This window comes from Ovis canadensis, chromosome 26, assembly GCF_042477335.2.
Source record: "Ovis canadensis isolate MfBH-ARS-UI-01 breed Bighorn chromosome 26, ARS-UI_OviCan_v2, whole genome shotgun sequence".
Classification (NCBI taxonomy): Eukaryota; Metazoa; Chordata; class Mammalia; order Artiodactyla; family Bovidae; genus Ovis; species Ovis canadensis.
This window is the reverse complement of record NC_091270.1, coordinates 58485687-58505786: the sequence shown is the minus strand read 5'-3', so window position 1 is coordinate 58505786 and position 20100 is coordinate 58485687. Positions and strand designations below refer to the sequence as shown.

Here is a 20100-nt window from a genome sequence, read left to right as displayed (position 1 = left end):
TACATGAAAGCTGTCACAAGAGTAAATCCTGATGTCTCATCACAAAGAAAAAATCTTTTCTGTTTCCTTAATTTAGTTAAATACATGCAGATTTTGTTAAATCTCATATAAATTATGATATGATGGGTGTTCACTAAACTTACCGTGGTCATCATTTCATGATGTATGCAAATCAGATCATTATGCTATACCCTTAAACTTGTAAAGTTTTATGTCAATCATATCTCAATAAAACTGGAAGCAAATATAAATTTTAAAATTAAAAATTAATAACCAGGTTGAAAAAGCTAGCCAAAGTCCCTCGTCTCACCTGAAATGTGTTAGTATATGTATAGCTCCTATGTTTCAGGCACAGTGCTGGAAACACAAATATACCTGACATTGGAGACCTCACAAATCATTATTACACAGAAAGGTAAACAACTATTACAAATGAGAGTAAGTAGCATATTATATTATTATATTAAGAGTATCTATTATTATATGAGACTGTATTTGAGATCTGAATAAGGTAGTAGAGATGCACAGATGAGTGAAGGATTTGTATCTATGAAAGATGGAAAAAAATGTATCATGAGAGAGGTGAAATTTGAGCTAGGACTTGATGTTGAGATTGAAGTACCTTAAGGAGGACTTGCCCGGAGGTCCAGGGGTAAAGGCTTCTCCTTCCAACACAAGGGGTGCAGGGCTGATCCCTGGCCAGGGAGCTCAGATCCCACATGCCTCACGGCCAAGAACCAGAGAAAAAAAAAAGACTTTAAACGTGGTCCATACCAAAAATCTTTAAACAAAAAAGAAGTAGTACCTTGGGACGAAGAGGAAAAGACATTTTAGAAAATGGGTAGCCTCTGTATATCTTGCTGATGTGGAATCAGGACGTAATGTTATTTTGGTAGCATCTAGGAGAAAGCATGCCAGCTCCCCGCCCTGGCACTAAGTCTGCCCTCGCCTGGCATCTGAAGATTGGTGGGAGGGGTCGATCGTACAGCTCCCCCTGCCCCCGACCCCCCGCCCCACCCCAGCACAGTTGAAGCAAGATTCATGGGGCTCATAGAGCCTTTTGAGCGCTTGAGGATTCTGTTACCTGATATACAAAGACTATCATTTGTGAGAGTATGTATTATGAAAGAGAAGTTTGAGTTTCAAACCAAAATCAGTGCTTTCCCCCAGAAGGACAGTACATGGACCCAGAGACCTGTGACCCACGCAGCTGTCCTGTGGGAGGACTGCCTTGCTAGCTTTACCGCAGCTAAATGGTCCTTTTCTCTCTGTTTTTACTCTTGTGCTGTGCTTAGTCACTCAGTCGTGTCCAGCTCTTTGAGACCCCATGGACTGTAGCCCGCCAGGCTCCTCTGTCCATGGGATTCTCCAGGCAAGAATACTGGAGTGGGTTGCCATGCCCTCCTAAGGGGGAATCTTCCCAACCCAGGAACTGAACCCAGGTCTCCCACATTGCAGGCAGATTCTTTACCATCTGAGCCACCAGGACTTATCCCGTAATAAATCTGACATGCTAAACCAGCGTGGACAGTTTTTTAAACAGTTGCTATTCTTCCCTCTGGCTTTCTGAAATCTACACTTGAGAAGACCTCCCTTGGGAATTTCAAACAATAAAACCAATGTGAATTGCCTTTTAGAAGGAAATCTAGAAAGGAAGCACTGACTCTTGAACATCCTTGCTCCCCCTTAGTTGAAGAATACGTCATATGTCGCTTTTCGGGTCCAAACGACATTCACGAAACACACCTGAAAGAAGGTCTGGAGGATGCTATCAGAGCCACACTCCTCTTTTCCAGTAAAGATAAGGCTTGAAGAAGATCCTCTCACATTTGCAGTGCCCTGAACTGGACAAAGGCCTTTTGCATTCATCGTCCAGTTTAATTCTGTAAGTAATCTTGGGAAGAAAATAATAACACTTTTACATGCAAGCAAATTGAGTTTCTGAAGTCAGTATGTTACTCAAGATACAACAGCTTTGTAAATCGGTCAGGATGTGAGCACCTGCTTCAGGCATTTCCTCTGTAAACTGGCAGTAGTTAGAATCCTCCGGACCATCCATGATCTTGACCACAGTGTGTGTGGATGAAGGGCACAGGTTTTGGAGGCCTTAATCCCTTCTGTATTAGCTGGGTGTCCTAGGGAAACTTATCTGTTCTCTGACTCTTCATTTCCTCATCTATTATATGGATTTTCTAGGGCTGCCATAACACAGTTTCACAGACTGGGTGGCTTAAACAACAGAAATATTTTCCTCACAATTCTATAGGCAGGAGTCCAAGATTAAGGTGCAGCAGGGTTGGAATCTTCTAAAGGCCTTTCTTGGCTCACAGATGGCATTCTTTGGAGGTGTCTTCCTGTGGTCTTCTCCCTGTGTGTGTCTGTGTCCTAATCTTTTCCTTTAAGAACACCACTCATTGGACCAGGAATCCCTGGGTTGGGAAGTTCCCCTGGAGGAGGAAAATGGCACCCACTCCAGTGTTCTTGCCTGGAGAATCCCATGGACAGAGGAGCCTGGCGGGCTACAGGCCACAGGATCACAGAGAGTCAGACACGACTGAAGCGGCTTGGCACGCACGCACAATGTATATCTGTCCGTCTAACTCTCCCAGCTCATCCCTTGCTTTCCCTTCAGTGTCCGTGCATTTGCTCTCTAGGTCTGTGTCTATTTCGGCATTGCAAGTGTGTTCATCTGCACCATTTTTCTAGATCCCACATATATGCGTTAATAAGTAAGTCAGAAAGAGAAAGCCTTTCCTCTCTTAAAGATGTGTATAATTAGATTGGTCCCACCTGAACATTAAAAAAAAAAAAAAGTCCCCTCATCTAAAGGTCCTTAGCCTGAATCCCACCTCCAAGTCCTTCTGTGATATAAGGTAGCATATTCACAGGTCCCCAGGATTGGGATGTGGACCTTTGGGGGGACATTATTCTGCCGATCACATAAGTGCTTGATGGAAGAGAGCTGCTGTCGCTTTAATAATTAAACAGACTCTTTGGTGAGCCAATGAGACTATTTAAAATTGGATGGGTTGTTCTGGATAAATGGTTTCAGCCAGGGGACATCCGACAAATGGCTAGAGACGTTTTTAGTTGCTGTAACTGGTGGGAAGGGGATGACACTGGTCCCTAGTAGGTCAAGGGCAGGGTACTGTTCAGCATCTAACAAAGCCCAGAACAAACCCCGCAGCAAAGAACTAACCAGCCTCAAATGTCAATAGTGCCAAGACTGAGAAACCCTGATTTACCTGAACCCTTTGGGAAAAGTGAATTGATCTACACGGAAGTGAAATTTTTATTTCTACCAAATGAACTTTCATCAACACTTTATCAAGTGATATCTTTTGTTGCATGACAGAAAAAGAAAAGCTTTTTCTTTTGTTGGAAAAAAAGTATGAGATAGTGTTCCATGATATCCTTTTTGCATTTGAGATAAAAGTAGATGGCTATATTCCTGTTTTAAATTCAACCTTGTCTAAGAAGATGAGAGTTAATGTCTTCTAAAGGCCAATATATGTATACATATGTGTGTGTTTGTATACATGCATAATAGATAAATCTATATACATATCATTTGAATAAATATATACATATTTTATTCACTGCTTTATCAAAAGCTTAGCAAGGGCCAGGTGGATACTGTTCCAGGGACTCAGTACACATCCGTGAACAATACCAAGATTCCAGCTTTTGTAGATCTGTATTCTAAGGAGGGAGATAGTCAACGAACATAAATAAACAAGGAATTATGTGATGAGAAATGGTCTAAGGGTCTCCCGATCAGGACGACAGTGGTAGGAGAGGCTCAGGGAAGGCAGCCGCAGTAGAGCGATGACAGAAGGCGGTCAAGGCAGGCTGCCCGATCTCCATAACTTTTTTATTGACTTTATTGCCAAAGGGTTTGCAAATTGTGTGTGAGAGACACAAACACTGACATAGCTTTGCGGTTTTATTGAATGAGAAAAATCAAGCGGAGAAGAGATGAACTCATTAGTATCCACCCACCATAAACAAAAACTCAGAGCTTGGCACTGGAGTCCTTGCGTTACAAAATCGCTCTTCTTTTCTCAAAGACGCTTTCCCTTCTCACTCTGCTCCAGTGTCAGGAACCGACAGGAATATATGGTTTTGACTCTGCTATGTAATAACCGCTTTCACCCTCACCCCGCATTCCAAAAACAGATTCAAGGACAGCTCAGGTGAGTTATAGCTGAGGATTTGTTTGTTGGAACAGTCTAATGTCCATTGTGCCAACTGCATTATATTTGTCATTTAAATTGAATGAGGAGAAAAGAGAAAACCAGACACTAAAGGAAACAGCCCAAAACACTACTAAACATTCTATATTGGAATTGTTCTGCCTTTGACCAAAGTCAAAATCATTAATGACTTGCAGAGAAATAGCGAGGTCCTCAATGGCAACATGTCCTGAATGCCCAGAGTTTGGTGCTGCCTTAATTTTTTTGTTTTGCTTGTTTTATTCATCTTTTAAGTTCTGGGCTTAAACATTTAGTCTTTAAATATCTTGAAGAGTTTCACCATTTATTCTTCGGATAGGAGAGAAGAATCTGGTTTAGAATACAATTGGGTTCCTGGGTTTGCACTGGGTCTGATTAAGACCACGCTATGGAATTCAAGTGAACAAGTTAAAACTTGCTGGATGCGCTGCTTAACAAATCAAGGAGTCAAATCAATATTTCCCTAATACGGCCCTGAGAGGAGAGCCGTCTAAGGAAAAGGAACGGTATTCTCTGTCTTCTGAGAGGTCCAGACAACAGGGCGGGAGCAGACGTTTAAAGATTAACTTTCTCCAGACATGCTTGTGCGGCAAATAAGTCTGGTCACACATTATCCGGCCTTGCCTGTTTTCTAGTCTCGCCCAAACTCGTGAGAGCGGGAGCCGCCCGCTGGCTGGGGAAGCCCGTGAGCATGTGTGTATCATCCATTTCACAGCACGGCGTACTCTCATCAGCAGAGTGAGCAAGCGAAAGTCGCTCAGTGGGGTCCGACTCTTTGCGACCCCTCAGACTATACAGTCCATGGTATTCTCCAGGCCAGAGAATGCAAATCACTGCCTTTCTACATTCTTGCTGGATGCTCAGGGATGCCGTGGGGAACAACCATGGTTAGCCTTCCCCATGTCCTTCCCCATGGCCTGGCACCCCGTCCTCCAGTTTTCCTTTTGGGGAAGCCATTTGCTTCCATCACAGGCTGTGTGTTCCAGGTGTGTTGAGTGGTCTGCTCCCGGGTGTGATGAGGACGGTCCAAGCCCAGGGAGCGTCAGCCAGGGCCTGCCGGCTGGAGGGAAGGGAGGAGGATGCTCTCCCCTCTGAGGTTCAGTTCAATCCAGTTCAGTCGCTCAGTCGTGTCCAGCTCTGTGCGACCCCATGGACTGCAGCACGCCAGGCCTCCCTGTCCATCATCAATTGCCAGAGTTCACTCAAACCCATGTCCACTGAGTCAGTGATGCCATCCAACCATCTCTTCCTCTGTCGTCTCCTTCTCCTCCTGCCCCCAATCTTTCCCAGCATCAGGGTCTTTTCCAATGAGTCAGCTCTTCACATCAGGTGGCCAAAGTATTGGAGTTTCAGCTTCAGCATCAGTCCTTCCAATGAATCTTCAGGACTGATTTCCTTTAGGATGGACTGGCCTGATCTCCTTGCAGTCCAAGGGACTCTCAAGAGTCTTCTCCAACACCATAGTTCAAAAGCATCAATTCTTCAGTGCTCAGCCTTCTTCACAGTCCAACTCTCTGTGGTTGCTAAGGTGCAAAACGGAAGCCTGGGGTGGCCATGCTCATTCCCACCTCCTCCTGGGAAACACCCGACTGGAGACAAACAGTGGAAGAGAGCTTTGAGAGGAGGAGAATTCAAGAGGCCACTGCTGGAGCCCTTGACTCGTCCCACAGACCCACCTTCCGTCTCTAGGCAAGACGCGACATGGCAGAGGGGCCAGAACTCGTCTGTGCTCCCCCACCAAGAAAAAAGAAGGCCCTCCTGTGGTTGGGGGCATGCCTGAGAGGGGCGTTCATTCTCCTGCTTTCCTGTGACCAGCTGTGTGGTTCCTGAGAGACTCGAGTTGTCAGCGCCCTTTGGTTTGACAAGAAATAGTCACCCTTTGGCCAGTACTGCCTGCAACATAATCATCCCCCCAAGCTCCTTCCTTCTCAAAGCCCTTCTCCATATCCTCTGACTCAGAGTAGGGATGTGGTGTTTAGGCAGGTTGCCTGGACAACATTCTGTTCATGTGCTAGTAACATCGTCTGGGAACTCCAAGAAAATGGGCATCTTGCCCCTTAACCTCTGGGGATGGTGAATCACTCCCAGACAGACGCACAGCTCATCTGCCATGGAGTCCTCTCAGGTCAGACGATGTCTGCCTCAAGCGTGTCAGCAGCTGGAGCTATGGACCTGTGCCAGGTCTGCAATGCCTACTAAAAATCGTCTTAGGTTCCACTAAACATTCAGACTCACAAGACTTGGGGCCCGTCTATTAGGTTAGAGAGCAGAGCCCAGAGCTTACCAAAAGGACAGCTTCGGGTGGACTGTTTCTGTAGTGGTCCTTGGAGCAGTCTAATGGCTCAGACGCCAGGAGACGAGACCCACATCAGGCAGGTTCAGGATCCACCCTGACCTGAAAGATGCTAACCCACGGGATTTGTAGTGTCCTGGGTCCCTGTGGGATGCATGCCCAGGTCCAAGAGTCACAGCTCTTAGGGAAGTCCAAAACATAGCTTCCCAGTCAAGTATTTAGAGCCTTTTCAAGCCAGATGCAATGTGCCAGTCAGAGGTCATTCCCAGCACGAGCAATCCTGCCTGGAAACACATTGACGGGTCTGTCATTGTCGAGCCGCCAGAGGCACTGAGCCAGACAGCTAGCCAAAGGTCAGACTCTCATTCAAAAAAAGGGAGGGGAAAAAAGTGAAGAGTTTTGTTAACCATTAATCCACAAAAGTGAGAGATATCCTCAGAAGACGTGGCAGGCTTCTTACAGAGAACGATGGTGCCCCGTAACTCAAATGGGCACACTGGCAAAGAAGCCACATGGAAAACAAAAGCCAGCATCCCCAGCTCCCTCCTTGGACAATAGGACAGCTTCAGCAACGGGACCGAGCTCCTCCGGCGGGGGGGGGGGGGGGGGGGGGACCCAACACGCGGACTGCTCCCCTGCCGACGCACAGGCAGGGCTCTGCCTCTCATGACTGCATGAGCCGAGCCAAAGAAAGGGTGATCCAGTCGGTATCATTATACCAGTGTACCAGCCCTTCTTGTAAAGGCCGAACGTGGGCCTAGAGAAGGTGTTTTCTCCTGGAAAATCATGAGAATAAGTATAAGAAGTTCTCCACTTCTGACATCTGTGCCAAATGGGCCCAGATTGACTGCCACACATACAGAGCAATAACCAGGAATCCCTTACGTCTTCTCTGTGTGTGTGTGTGCGTGTGTGTGCGTGTGCGTGTGTGTGTGTGTGCGCGCGCGCACGTGCACATATAAACAGTGAGAAGAAACCCATCAGTGTCTCAATTTCCCCGGTCTAGCAAGAAACCGAGAACTCGGTATATTTAGCTTCCTTGGAAATTATGTGGCATTGAGAGCTGTTAGGTAGTAATCAAACCGTGGTAACCTGGCAGAAAATCTGAGCTCTCTAGCATACCACGTGGGCTGTCACGTGAAGTACTGTCAACAGAATAACCACTTTTAGCTTAGGTACCATAACCAACAAAAGCACAAGTCCATCGGGGCCTCCCTGGTGGTCCACTGGTTAAGAGGCCACGTTTCCATGGCAGGGGGCATGAGTTTGCTCCCTGGTAGGCCAACTAAGTCCCTGCATGCTGCATGGCCAAAAAAAAAAAGGTACAAGTCAATCATTATCAAAAGCCATAAATATTAGCTACATTGCCACGAGTACCTCCAAGTTCCATCATCGAGTCCCCAGTACCTAGAACCACAGACCACTGCCATCTAAAACCATAGTTAATATAACCCAGAGCAAAAACTGAACTGAACTGAAAAGGACAGAATCACTGTCACTCAGAAACATGTGTCCAATAGCACACCTAGTCACAATAATGCTGTGTAACAAACCAACTCAAAATTAAGTGGTTTTCCTGTCTTCAAAAAAAAGAACAAAGCTGGAGGTACCACAGTTCCTGATTTTAAGTTACAGTCATAGTAATAAAATGCCATAGTAATAAAATAATACTAATGCCATAGTAATAAAAATAGGATGGTACTGCCAAAAAAAATAGACACGTAGACCAATGGGAGAGAACAGAAAGCCCAGAAATTAAATCCAGGCATATACAGCCCGACAAAGTAACCGCTGAGAGAGATAAACAAGACAGACGCCAACGTTAGCTTGTCTTGTTATCCTGCAAGTTTTAAAATATGTAAGCGTGGTCTTTGAAATGGTGATTCTAACAGGTAATATGTCAACCTTCTTCTTGTGAAAGGATCAAATACATTTCTTTGGGGAATCTTCCCTGAGTACATTTCCAGAAAGCAAGTGTTTCTTTTCTCGGAAAATGAAAGTACTACTTAGAAAAAGTTTCTTGAGAAGATGGAGAGCATGAACAAGGTTGAATAATTACTGGTCATTACTGGCAGAATCAGAAGCTATTTATAAAACCAAATACAAGGTAAAAGTGAAATATATTATACCTAGTAAAATAATACGCTTGGCAGAAACTCAAGCTTAGTGAGTCCTAGGATATGGTTTTAGCAGAGCCAGGAATTTTCTGGGAGCACTCACATGAGCACAGATCTGTCTTAAAGGAGCCTGCTTGCTGCAACTCTAAGACTGGCTCCTTGAAGACGAAGGGACCAGCACCTTCTCGAAGAATCCTCCTGCGTCTGAGAGACGGGGTCACCGAGGGTCATTTCTGTCACCACCTCTGAACTGCGAGGCTGGCGACACTATCAGAGGGCAATCCCACTGACCCGCAGAAGATGCTGTCTTCAGAAACAAGCTCGTGTCTTCAGAGGTCAAACAATACTGATAGCGATGGAAGGTGTCCGTATACTTTGCTCAGTGTTGTGTTTGTCCAGCAATGCTCTCCGTCATTTACCCCCGGGGCCGGGGGCGGGGGGCTTCAGATTTCATTTCATTGTGCAGCGTCTGCCGCCTCTTCTTGGGGGCAGGAGGAGCAGTGCCTGTGTTGTTGGGGAACCAGCGAGTGGGCCTTGCAACCATGAGTAGAGGTCACTGAGATGGAGACTAATTTCTTTAAACTGTTTCTGGTATTGCAGGCAGGTAGCTGGGCGTGAGCAGAGGAACGGGGGCAGGAGCCAGGTGGCAGGAAATGACGCATCCTGTAAACAGCAAGGTCCGCAGGAAGACAAAGGAAGGCAGGTGCCTCCAGACTGGCAGGAAACCACACTTCTGGGTGGCAAGGGTCTGAGCTGCAGACAAAGACAGGTGGGGAAAGGCAGCGATCTCCGGCATCTGGAGGTAACCTTTAGCTCAAGGGCTCTCATTACCACACGATCAGCCTCACAGATAAGAGGTACTCATCGAGTGCCAAGCCATGACACTTCCCATCTAAGCTAAACGGGGACAAAATCCCTCCTCCCCTCAGGAACAAGGAGCTGGGATGGAAATCAGGAAGGTCGATCCCAAACGCCTCCTTCCCCAAGGAATATTCTGCCCCTTCGTTCGATTGCCACTTAAAGTGAAAGAAAGTGAAGTTGCTCAGTCGTGTCCAGCTCTGTGCGATCCCAGGCTCCTCCATCCACAGGATTCTCCAGGGAAGAATACTGGTGTGGGCTGCATTTCCTCCTCCAGGGGATCTTCCTGACTCAGACATCGAACCCGGGTCTCCTGCATTGCAGGCGGATTCTTTACCATCTGACCCCCATCTATGGCAGTTAAAGCAAGCTTAACAAAGAAACCCAGCGCAGCAGCTCCTCACATGCTTGTCTGCTCTCCCTCTGAGACTCTGGGTCTGAGTTGCTCAGTCGTTTCCGACTCTTGAGACACCATGGACTCTAGCCCATCAGATTCCTCTGGAATTCTGCAGGCAAGAATACCGGAGTGGGTTGCCAGTCTATTCTCCAGGAGATCTTCCCAACCCAGGGTTCAAACCGGGGTCTCCCGCCTTGTAGGCAGATTCTTTGCCATCTGAGCCACCAGAGCGTATCCTTGCTTGAATAAACTCTCTCTTCACTTAGGGCTTCCCAGGTGATGCAGTGGAGTGGGTTAGATCTCTGGGTTGGGAAGATTCCCTGGAGAAGGAAATGGCAAATCACTCCAGTATTCTTGCCTGGAGAATCCCATGGACAGAGGAGCCTGGTAAGCTACAGCCCATGGGGTTGCAAAAGAGTAAGACGTGATTAGCCTCTGAGCAAGCCCATATTACCTTCTTAAGCTCTCTGCTTCAGCTCTGAATTTTTTCTTGACCAAGAAAGAACCTCAAGTTCACCAGCAACATTTCACAGTTATTCTTTCAGGGTTGCCTTGGCCCAGTCATGTTCCGGAAGTTCCAATAATCAAACCTCATTCATTCAACCAATGTTTATGGCACACATCCTGTGTGCCAAGAATTGTTCCAGGCCCTGTAGGCCCTAAAGTGATAACGTAGAACACTGTTATTCACTCACTCAGTCGTGCCTGGCTCTTTGCGACCCAATGGACTGCAGCCCGCCAGGCTCCTCTGTCCATGGGATCTCGCAGGCAAGAACACTGGAGGGGGTGCCATTTTCTCCTCCAGGGGATCTTCCTGCACCAGAGATTGAAACAAAATGGGCCATGTTCCTGCCCTAATATAAATTTAAAAATGAAAACCAAGTGATAAATGGCGAACACATAAATGACCAGGGGAATGACAGCTTGTAACAAATGCTGAGAAGAAATGAACAGAAACTTCATGGGAGGAGGAGGGCAGGCCGAAGTCTTCTTAAGTAAGTGTCAGGAAACAAGGCTCTCAAGGTAACCGTGAAGCCCGGTTCCAAGGAAGAGAAGGACGCAGGCATGCCAAGATCAGGAATAAGAGAGGAAACCGCAAGTCCCTCAAGTGGAAAAGGAGCCATTCTAGAATGTACTGGAAGGTGAATGTGCCAGGGAGAGGCATGAGACGACTCCAGATAGGGATGTGGGAACTGGATAAAGCAGGGACTGGAAGGCCAAGGCTGAGACCACGTAGTTAATTCCCAAAGTGCAGAGCCGCCATGAGAAAGCTTTAAGCCAGGCCAGGGCATGGTCTCGTTTGCATTTTTTAAAGATCTAGCTGGCTGCCCGGTGAAGAATAGATGGTGCCTATGTTATCACAGTTATTTATGTGTTCGGATACATACCAGCATATCAGCATAAACATCCCCAGTGCGATATTAACTTGGGCAAGAGGCCCACACATCACCTCACCTCCATTTAAGAATCAATGTGGTCTTAACACATTGCCCCAAGCAGCAAGATTCACTTCCTGGTTTGTGCTCCTTTTCTGTCTGATGCTTGGGCTCCTCCTTGTGGCCGTCTGAATGCGACACCCTTGGCAATGCCAGCTTCCCACCGGGACCAGTGACCAGCAACCTTTTATTTGTTTATTTATTTTAGCTACCTCTGTTAATAAAAAGTGCAAAGCCAGAAATGTAGGTTTGAAATGTTATTAGTGATTTGAAAAATTAAATTTCTAATCTGCTATGACCAATTAGTCCCTGTATGTATGTATGTATGTGTATATATTATATATATATAATGCACGGCATGGTATTACGGTATCATATGCTGACTCTCTCTCACCAACTGAACCCTGGTGTTTGCCAAAACCTTCTTGACAACATCTGGTAACAAATAACATCAAATTTGGTAAGAAATAAGGTGTTTGCCTCCCTTCAGAGGTAACTTCATCAGATACAGACTGTCTTTAACAAATCTGAAGCAACAGGGCAAACGGAATAAATCGTGAAATTTCATTCTCAGAGTTAAAAATGAAGTGGCACACATTTATCTACTATGAAAGATGTGGATAAAAATAATCACTTTCTCCCTTCATCACCACATTATAGCTGATGACTGACAACTTGAATTGGAAAGAATCCCAACCAGCTGGGCATTAGGGACTTTCCAAAGGTTGTAGCTCTTCCTTACTAAGAACTACAGCTTTGGAAAATTGCTCTCAGAAGGCACATCTATTCCCCCCAAAAAAATCTAATTTTCAACTCACTTGTAGAAACCATTCGTGCCGTGAGCTCCCCCATGCAGGCAGGAGCCAGAGGGAACAGGGGGCCCCACTCGGCCCCAGAAAGCTAGGGCGCCTCACCTGAGGATGGAGACACCTCTCTACCACTTTCACTTTCTGCAGCTCTTTTCTTAGCTTTACGCGTTATTTCCCATCTATCTCCAGCGTGTTTAGAAGTTCCGAGTTGAGACACAGCCTGGCATACAATGAAGAATGCCATGAGCTCCTTGGGGCCACTCAGCCAGCAGGCAGTCAGGGCAGGCAGGGGCCCAGTGCTCACACAGGGAGGAATGTTGTGATGTATCTTATTTGAAGCCTAAAAATGTCCTCAGAGCACAAATGGCATTCAGTGAGCATTCAAGGTACAAAACCACATCACACTTACACTAATATCACACTCCTTTGACACACCCCTTTGGCCTACCCTAGGTGCGATACCCGTCAAAAATTTTCCTTAATCACAAAGGCCTGCTTTGAAATAGCAATAAGACAAAAAAAAAAAAAAACCACTACAGAATTCTGTTCCTGGTCATAACTCAGAAGGGTGGGAGTAACCGAAGGAAATTTACAAGTGCCAGCAGTTTCCTGCAAACAAGTATTTATAATATTGGGAATGCTGATTACCACTTCATGATAGAATATTGCTTTATGATGTATGAAATGTGGAACATTTCAGTCATTTTGCTGTTTCCATCAAAAGAGTAAGAGCTCACTAAAAACTGGGAATCGATTTTGCGTAGCCTTAGTTTACAGAGCAAATTCATAAAATGCAAAAAGCATTTGCAATAAAAATAAAACCAGAGTTAATAGGAAGGTATGGTCACTGAAACGCATGATCACGTAAATGAATTGAAATATGAAATTAAGAGACAAATCACTGCAGATGACTCGACTAGATAACATATTTAAATCTTCTGAATGAGGGTGTACAAAAAATATATTAAAATTCAAAAGGAAAATGAACTATAGTCTCACATGTGGACTGCTGTAAACATGACCCCAACGTAGTTTAAGAGATCAGTCAGGACCCTTTGGGTTTAAATACTAGGACCTCAACTCAAACTGTTACCAAACCAAGCTTGGGTCAGCTTGCCTGAACACAGTAAAACCAGCCCTCTGACAGCAAGTTGCGGTGAAGCAGAGGGCAGTGTTTATCGCAAGGAAGAGTCCAGGCAGCTAGTGATGAAAAGGCCCACTTGGTGCTTATAAGCACAAGCTGGAGAAGCCAGGACAAAGCGTGGTAGGAACATGGAGTGTTCCTGAGGAAGACCCAAGAAAACAGGTGGTAGGAACACGGATTGTTCCTGAGGAAGACCCAATAAGACAGGGCAACCGAAGAGGAAGCCCGCAGGGACCTCAGGAGACAGGAACTAAAGCACCGCTTCCCACAGTGCTGCCCAGTTCTGAACGGCTGCAGACTGCGAGCTATTTTGTTCTGTGGAAATAAGGAAACTGTGCTTTTCAAGCCAGCTCTTCAAGCCAAACTTGGGTCTTCTGTGAAGAACTTAAAACACGACGCTCTTCGAAATGTCAGTCGTGAAAGCTCATTTGGAAATGTGAGCTTCCTGTGAAGAAGTTAGGAAAGGATTTCACGTTTGAAGCTGGCTTTTCCACCACACATATGCCCCTCCCACCTTTAAAAATAAAACAAACCACATGAAACATATTTCCAAAAACTTGATCATTCTGAAAAATCCAAGGGAATCTGAGCCAAAAAGGAGGAAAGGAAACACTCTTTGCAAAGAATAAATAGCTGCCCCGTAACTTGTGGAGAATGCAAGTCCTACAAGCAGTGGTCTATGGCGCTGTCATTTCATCTAATTAAATGGCTATACAAGCCTCAGGATGCCGCGTCCCCTGCCTGCAGACCCTTTGCCCATGACCTTCTCTTCTACTCCACGGAGTTCAGGGGGGTACGGTACTTGAGAAAGACACTGCATCTTAACCTAGAGGAAACTACGGCTCTGTTCGTGAACGGGGTTAGGTGGTGAGGGCTTCCCTTGGTTAGTCTGTCCTATCAAAACCCCTGTGACTCCTGTGTTTCAGAAATGTATGCTGTTTTTCCTTCTTTTTAATCAGAAGGTGGTCTGATTTTTTGTTGCCATGCAGCTAAATTTTGCTTGCAATGTATGTCACTGTTTATGCTTTTCTTTTTAAACTCGAGAATTCAGCATTTCCCATGCTTGTTTTTGCTGCTGAAATCTCAACTATTGAGTAATGTTGAATAGCTTCAGTTCTCTGGGCACTGGAGTTGCAACCCCACAATTAGGCTAATTATTGAATCTTGAAGGATACGTTGGTAAAGTCTTTTTACTTTCCTTTTTCACTTTTTTTTTTAAATTTTAAAAATATTATCCTATTTAAATTTTTTCAAAATTATTTTATATTTAAGTATAGTTGATTAACAATATTATGTTGTTTCAGGTGTACAGCAAAGTGATTCAGTTAACATATCTATTTTTCCAAATTCTTTTCCTTATAGGCTATTATAGAACATTGCACAGAGTTTCGTGTGCTATACAGCAGGTCCTTGTTGGTTATCTGTTTTATGTGTCAGTGTATATATGTTAATCCAAACAACGGGAAGGTGCATGCTGGTCTACTGCACCCACGGAATCCAGGGCGTCATGTCTCCCGACAGCTGACCCTGTGTGGCTCAGCTGGTAAAAAACCCACCTACATAACACAGGAGACCCCAGTTCAATTCCTGGATCAGGAAGATCCCCTGGAAAACGGATGGGCTACCCACTCCAGTATTCTTGGGCTTCCCTGGTGGTTCAGATGGCAAAGAATCCATCTGCAATGCTAGAGATCTGGGATCTATCCCTGGGTTGGGAAGATCCCTTGGAAGAGGGCATGACAACCCACTCTAGTATTCTTGCCTGGAGAATTCCATGGACAGAGGAGTTTGGCGGGCTACAGTCCATGGGGTCACAGACAGCCACACATAATGGACAGGCTAAACATGCACATATTAAATATAAAAGGGGATTCACTTTTACATACGTAACAGAATATTCTCATGCACCATCCTAGTCAATACCTTCCTTTCAAAGGTAAACACCACCCTGAGCTGAGTCACCATACATTAGTTTTGTCTGTTTACGGACTTCAAATAAGTGGAATCATTCAGCTGACTTTGTACTCAGCTGCTTCCTTCCCTCATCATATGGCTGCAACATACTGCCTCAAGTAGCAACACTGGTCTCTTGCTTATATTCCATTGAATAAATATATAACCATTTGTTGGAGATGTTCTACCACTACAGACCCATTCTACTGTTGGTGATGCCCTCAGTCTTATTTTCTTTGTGTGTTATCCTCCCCAGATGTCAACTCTATCCCCAAAGCAGACAGCCAGGTCCTTCTAGAAGCTATGAGCCATTCCAGGTTCCATGAGGTGTACACGAAGAAGGTAAATTCAAGCCTTTGAAGTTCTATGCTGGAGGAGATTTGAGGTCCTTTAGAGTCTTCTAAGTGAAACAGATAAAAAGTTAGTAACAACAAACATGTCCTTGCTCATGTTGACCCCTGTCCATTTAGCTAATGGATTTTTTAGCACCTCTTGTATGCCAGATATTTTCCAGTTCCTAGGAATGACACGTGAAATAAGATAGAGAAGAATACTGTTCTTCTGAAGCTAGCCTTCAAAGAGAAAGTTAGATGGTGATCAAAAGCTACGGAGAAATGAAAATAGGACAGCACAATAAAATGGCCAGAGAAGTCCTCTCCAGGGAGACCAAATAATAACAAGAAATAGCTCCTGGAGGACTGCGGGAACCATCAGGAGGAAGCATGCTCTAGACTGGCAGGGCCACGCTTATAATAGACGACGCTCCTGGGAACGAACTTGGCCTTCTTAAAGAACAGAAGGATGGCTCGTGAGGCTGGTGTGCAGCAGACAGCATAAAGACTTCAAGGTCAAGAGCATAGATTTTCTTCCCAGTGTGATGGGAAGCCACTAGAGGGCTTTAAGCAGAAGAGTACTGCTCTGGAAACTGAGTGGGAAACGGCTTAAAAGGGATCAGGAGCAGAAGCAGAATACCAACAAAGAGGCCACCTCCCTCAGTGACAGACGATGCTATCTGGAGATAAGATGGCAGCAGAGGCAAAGAAGTGGACTGAATTCGGTGTGTTTTGGAGACGGTCAATAGGCTGTGCTGCGGGAAGGCGCTGAACAAGCCTCCGTCTCTTCCTGCGTCTCCCTGGGAGCCCCTCTGTGCGCTAGGACGGGGATGGGAATCGCTTCCGCCGGCCCGTGGCAGGCAGGAACTACTCCACGTTCACATTCTCCTCCGGTCCCTACAACAGGCTTAGAGGAGAAGAAAGCAGACTCGGTACTTTCAGTTTTACAAATGAAAGACTCAGGATTTGAAGATCATCGTGGACTCATCTGAGGCTACACGGCGAGTGCGCTCCTAATCCAAGACATGGGCCCGTCCTTTCGGCATCTGGCCCCGCTGTATCATCTTCCCGAGCGACCGTAAGAAATCTTTGCTTTGAGTGTTTTCGCTTCGCCAGACAATGCAGGTAATTCATGGCGCCTGTCGCCTCTGCTGAGGCTTCCCCAGGCGCTCAGCAGTAAGAATCTACCTGCAAAGCAGGAGCCACAGAAGACACAGCTTCAATCCCAGAGTCAGGAAAATTCCCTGGAGCGGGGCACGGCAACCCACTCCAGTATTCTTGCCTGAAGAGCCCCATGGACAGAGGGGTCTGGCGGGCTGTGGTCCACAGGGTCGTAAAGAGCCGGACACAAAGTAACAGCACGCACGCGCGCACCACGCCTTTCCATCCTACGATGTAAGCAGCCTTATTGTCAGCCTTCTTTCGCAGATCTGCAACGCAGAGAGTTGAACTTTCCAAGCGGTCACAGCGGCTCACTCCAAGCCCATTTCCCATCATCACGCTAGCAGAATAAACAGAATCTGGTGAAAATCTTATTTGCCACCTCCAAGGCTAAGTATCTTCAGTTCAGTTCAGTCGCTCAGTCACGTGCAACTCTTTGCAACTCCATGGACTGCAACACGCAGGGCTCCCTGTCCATCACCAACTCCCAGAACTTACTCAAATTCATGTCCATTGAGTCGGTGATGCCACCCAACCATCTCATCCTCTGTCGTCCCCTTCTCCTCCTGCCTTCAATCTTTCCCAGCATCAGGGTCTTTTCCAGTGAGTCAGTTCTTCGCATCAGGTGGCCAAAGTATTGGAGTTTCAGCTTCAGTATCTTAAATAATTTCAAATACCAATTTCCTCAGAGACCTTAAACAGTATCATGTGCTGTGCTGTGCTAAGTCACTCAGTCGTGTCCGACTCTTTGTGACCTCATGGACTGTAGCCCCCCAGGCTCCTCTGTCCCTGGGGATTCTCCAAGCAAGAATCCTGGCGTGGGCTGCCACGCCCTCCTGACAAATAAGCACACACACATTGCAGACATTTTCTCCTCACCCGGGACTTTCATCAAGGAATCTATTGTTCAGCTTCTCTCACGAGCCTCTGGAAAGCTCATGAGGTGAGTTCATGCTGAGTCCTTTCACCATTCGATCCTTAGCAACATCGACGAGCCCATCAGATCCTTAGCAACATCTACGAGCATCAGTGTCAAAACGTCAGGGCTGTTGCGGGACCGATTTTATCATTCGCTGTGAAAAATATAAAGGATCCATTACAGAGCCAACCCTTCATGATTATAAACATTTCCAGAAGACAAAGGAGTGAGCGATAGACAGGGTAACTCCAGATTAAAGCATCTATTTCTGAGATCTTCTCCAAGATGTCTCCTATTATTTAACCAAATAGTACATTACTTAAAAAAAAAAAAAAGTTTAAAATGCTTTCCAATTAAAATTTTCTTTTGTTTCATAAACCAAGCATGTGCTTTTTAAATGCATTCTGTTAAATTTTATGCAGTTTAGAGTCACCAGGACCATGTAATCTGATGGTCTCAGGTTATAGACAGAGAAGGTTACTGCCACCTATGCTCCAGGGTCCCCAGTGAGTTGACGAAAAAGCCAGGCCTGTGTCTCACCCTGGCCTCTGACTCCAGCACAGCAGTGATATTTTACTAACCTTCTTTGCTGTTACTAGCCCCTTGATTTAAAAAAAAAAGATCTAGAAACTCAGCCTAGCCATTCCATTCCTGGGTATACATCCAGAAAAAATCATGATTTGAAAAGGTATGTGCACCCCAATGTTCATAGTAGCAGCATTCCCAACAGGCAAGATTTGGAAAGGACCTAAATGTCCATCCGCAGAGGAATGGATAAAGAAGGCGTGGTGAGTGCACACGGCGGACGCTACTCGGTCATAAAAAGAGTGAAGTAATGCCACACGGACGGACCTGGAGATTATCACACCAAGCGAAGCAAGTCAGCAGAGAGAGACAAATGTCATATAGGATCACTTCAGTGTGGAATCTAAAAAAGTGATACAAGTTAACTTATTTGCAAAAAAGAAACAGACTCACAGATTTAGAAAACAAATTTATGGTTACCAGAGGGGAAAGGTGGATGGAAGGGATAAATTAGGAATTTTGGATTAACATATACACACTAGAATATATAAAATGGGGCTTCCCTGATGGCTCAGTGGGTAAAGAATCTGCCTGCAATACAGGAAATAAAGGAGACCCAAGTTCGATCCACAGGTTGGGAAGATCCCCTGGATGAGGGCATGGCAACCCACTCCAGTGTTCTTGCCTGGAGAATCCCATGGACAGAGGAGCCTGGCGGGCTACAGTCCAAAGGGCCACAAAGAGTCGGACACAAGTGAGCAACTAAGCACATATGTAAAATAGATAAGCAGCCAGACTTACTGAATAGCACACGGAGCTCTATTCAATATTCTGTTAATAACCTAAATGGGAAAATAATCTGAAATATATATATATATGTATAACTGAGTCACTTTGCTGTCCACTTGAAACTAACATAACATTGTAAATCAACTGTACTCCAATATAAAATAAAAATCAAATTAAAAAAGAAAAAATTAGTCTATAGTTACCCATATAGCCCTGGCTCAGAGGTTAAAGCATCTGCCTGCAATGCAGGGGACCTGGGTTCGATCCCTGGGTCGGGAAGATCCCCTGGAGAAGGAAATGGCAACCCACTCCAGTATTCTTGCCTGGAGAATCCCATGGAAGGAGGAGACTGGTGGGCTACAGTCCACGGGGTTCGCAAAGAGTCGGACACGACTGAGCGACTTCACTTTCACTTTCACTATAAACATCTACTAATCTATGTCAACAGGTTTTCACATACTTTGGAGTTGGGGGAACTCTTTCAGAGCCAGTTCAGATGGGGCTTGTCGACCCCTCAGTCATGAGACACTGTCATAGTGTTCCCAAAAAGCTGAGCTCATTTCTCAACCGTAGTAGTTCTCGCTTTGTATCTGATTCGTCTGGTTAACCTTGTGCACAGGCCTCTGCAGGACTGTGAGCTCATCTCAGCAAAGATGTGAACCCCAGCACCTTGTATGAAATATGCATTCAGCAACACTTCTCATGACTGAACGTACTGTGGAATGAGCCAGCTATTGGACAAACCCTTGGCCAACCCCTGAGCTCAAGTAGAGAGACCAGTTATGGATGTCATACAAAAACACCTTGGTATGGAGGGTGGGGTGGAGAATGGGTTGGGTGTTTGGGATTAGCAGAGGCAAACCATTATACATAGAATAGATAAACCCCAAGGTCCTACTGTATAGCAGGGGAACTATTTTCAATATCCTGTGGCAAACTATAGAAGAAATGAAATAGCCCTCATAGTCAACAAAAGAGTCTGAAATGCAGTACTTGGGTGCCATCTCAAAAATGACAGAATGACCTCGGTTCATTCCCAAGGCAAACCATTCACTATCACAGTGATCCAAGTCTGTGATTTTTTTGCTGTACAGCAGAAATTAGCATGACATTGTAGATCAACTATACTTCA

At 45.5% G+C, this 20100-nt stretch overlaps 1 long non-coding RNA gene across 1 annotated transcript in view; it reads right to left on the bottom strand.

The window, feature by feature from the left end:
- Positions 1-1817: 1817 nt before the first annotated feature.
- LOC138430833 (uncharacterized) overlaps positions 1818-20100 on the bottom strand; it is a 35209-nt gene continuing 16926 nt past the window's right edge. The window contains exon 4 of the long non-coding RNA XR_011253401.1: positions 1818-1894. This is a non-coding gene — a long non-coding RNA (uncharacterized lncRNA). The remainder of the gene's footprint in view (positions 1895-20100) is intronic.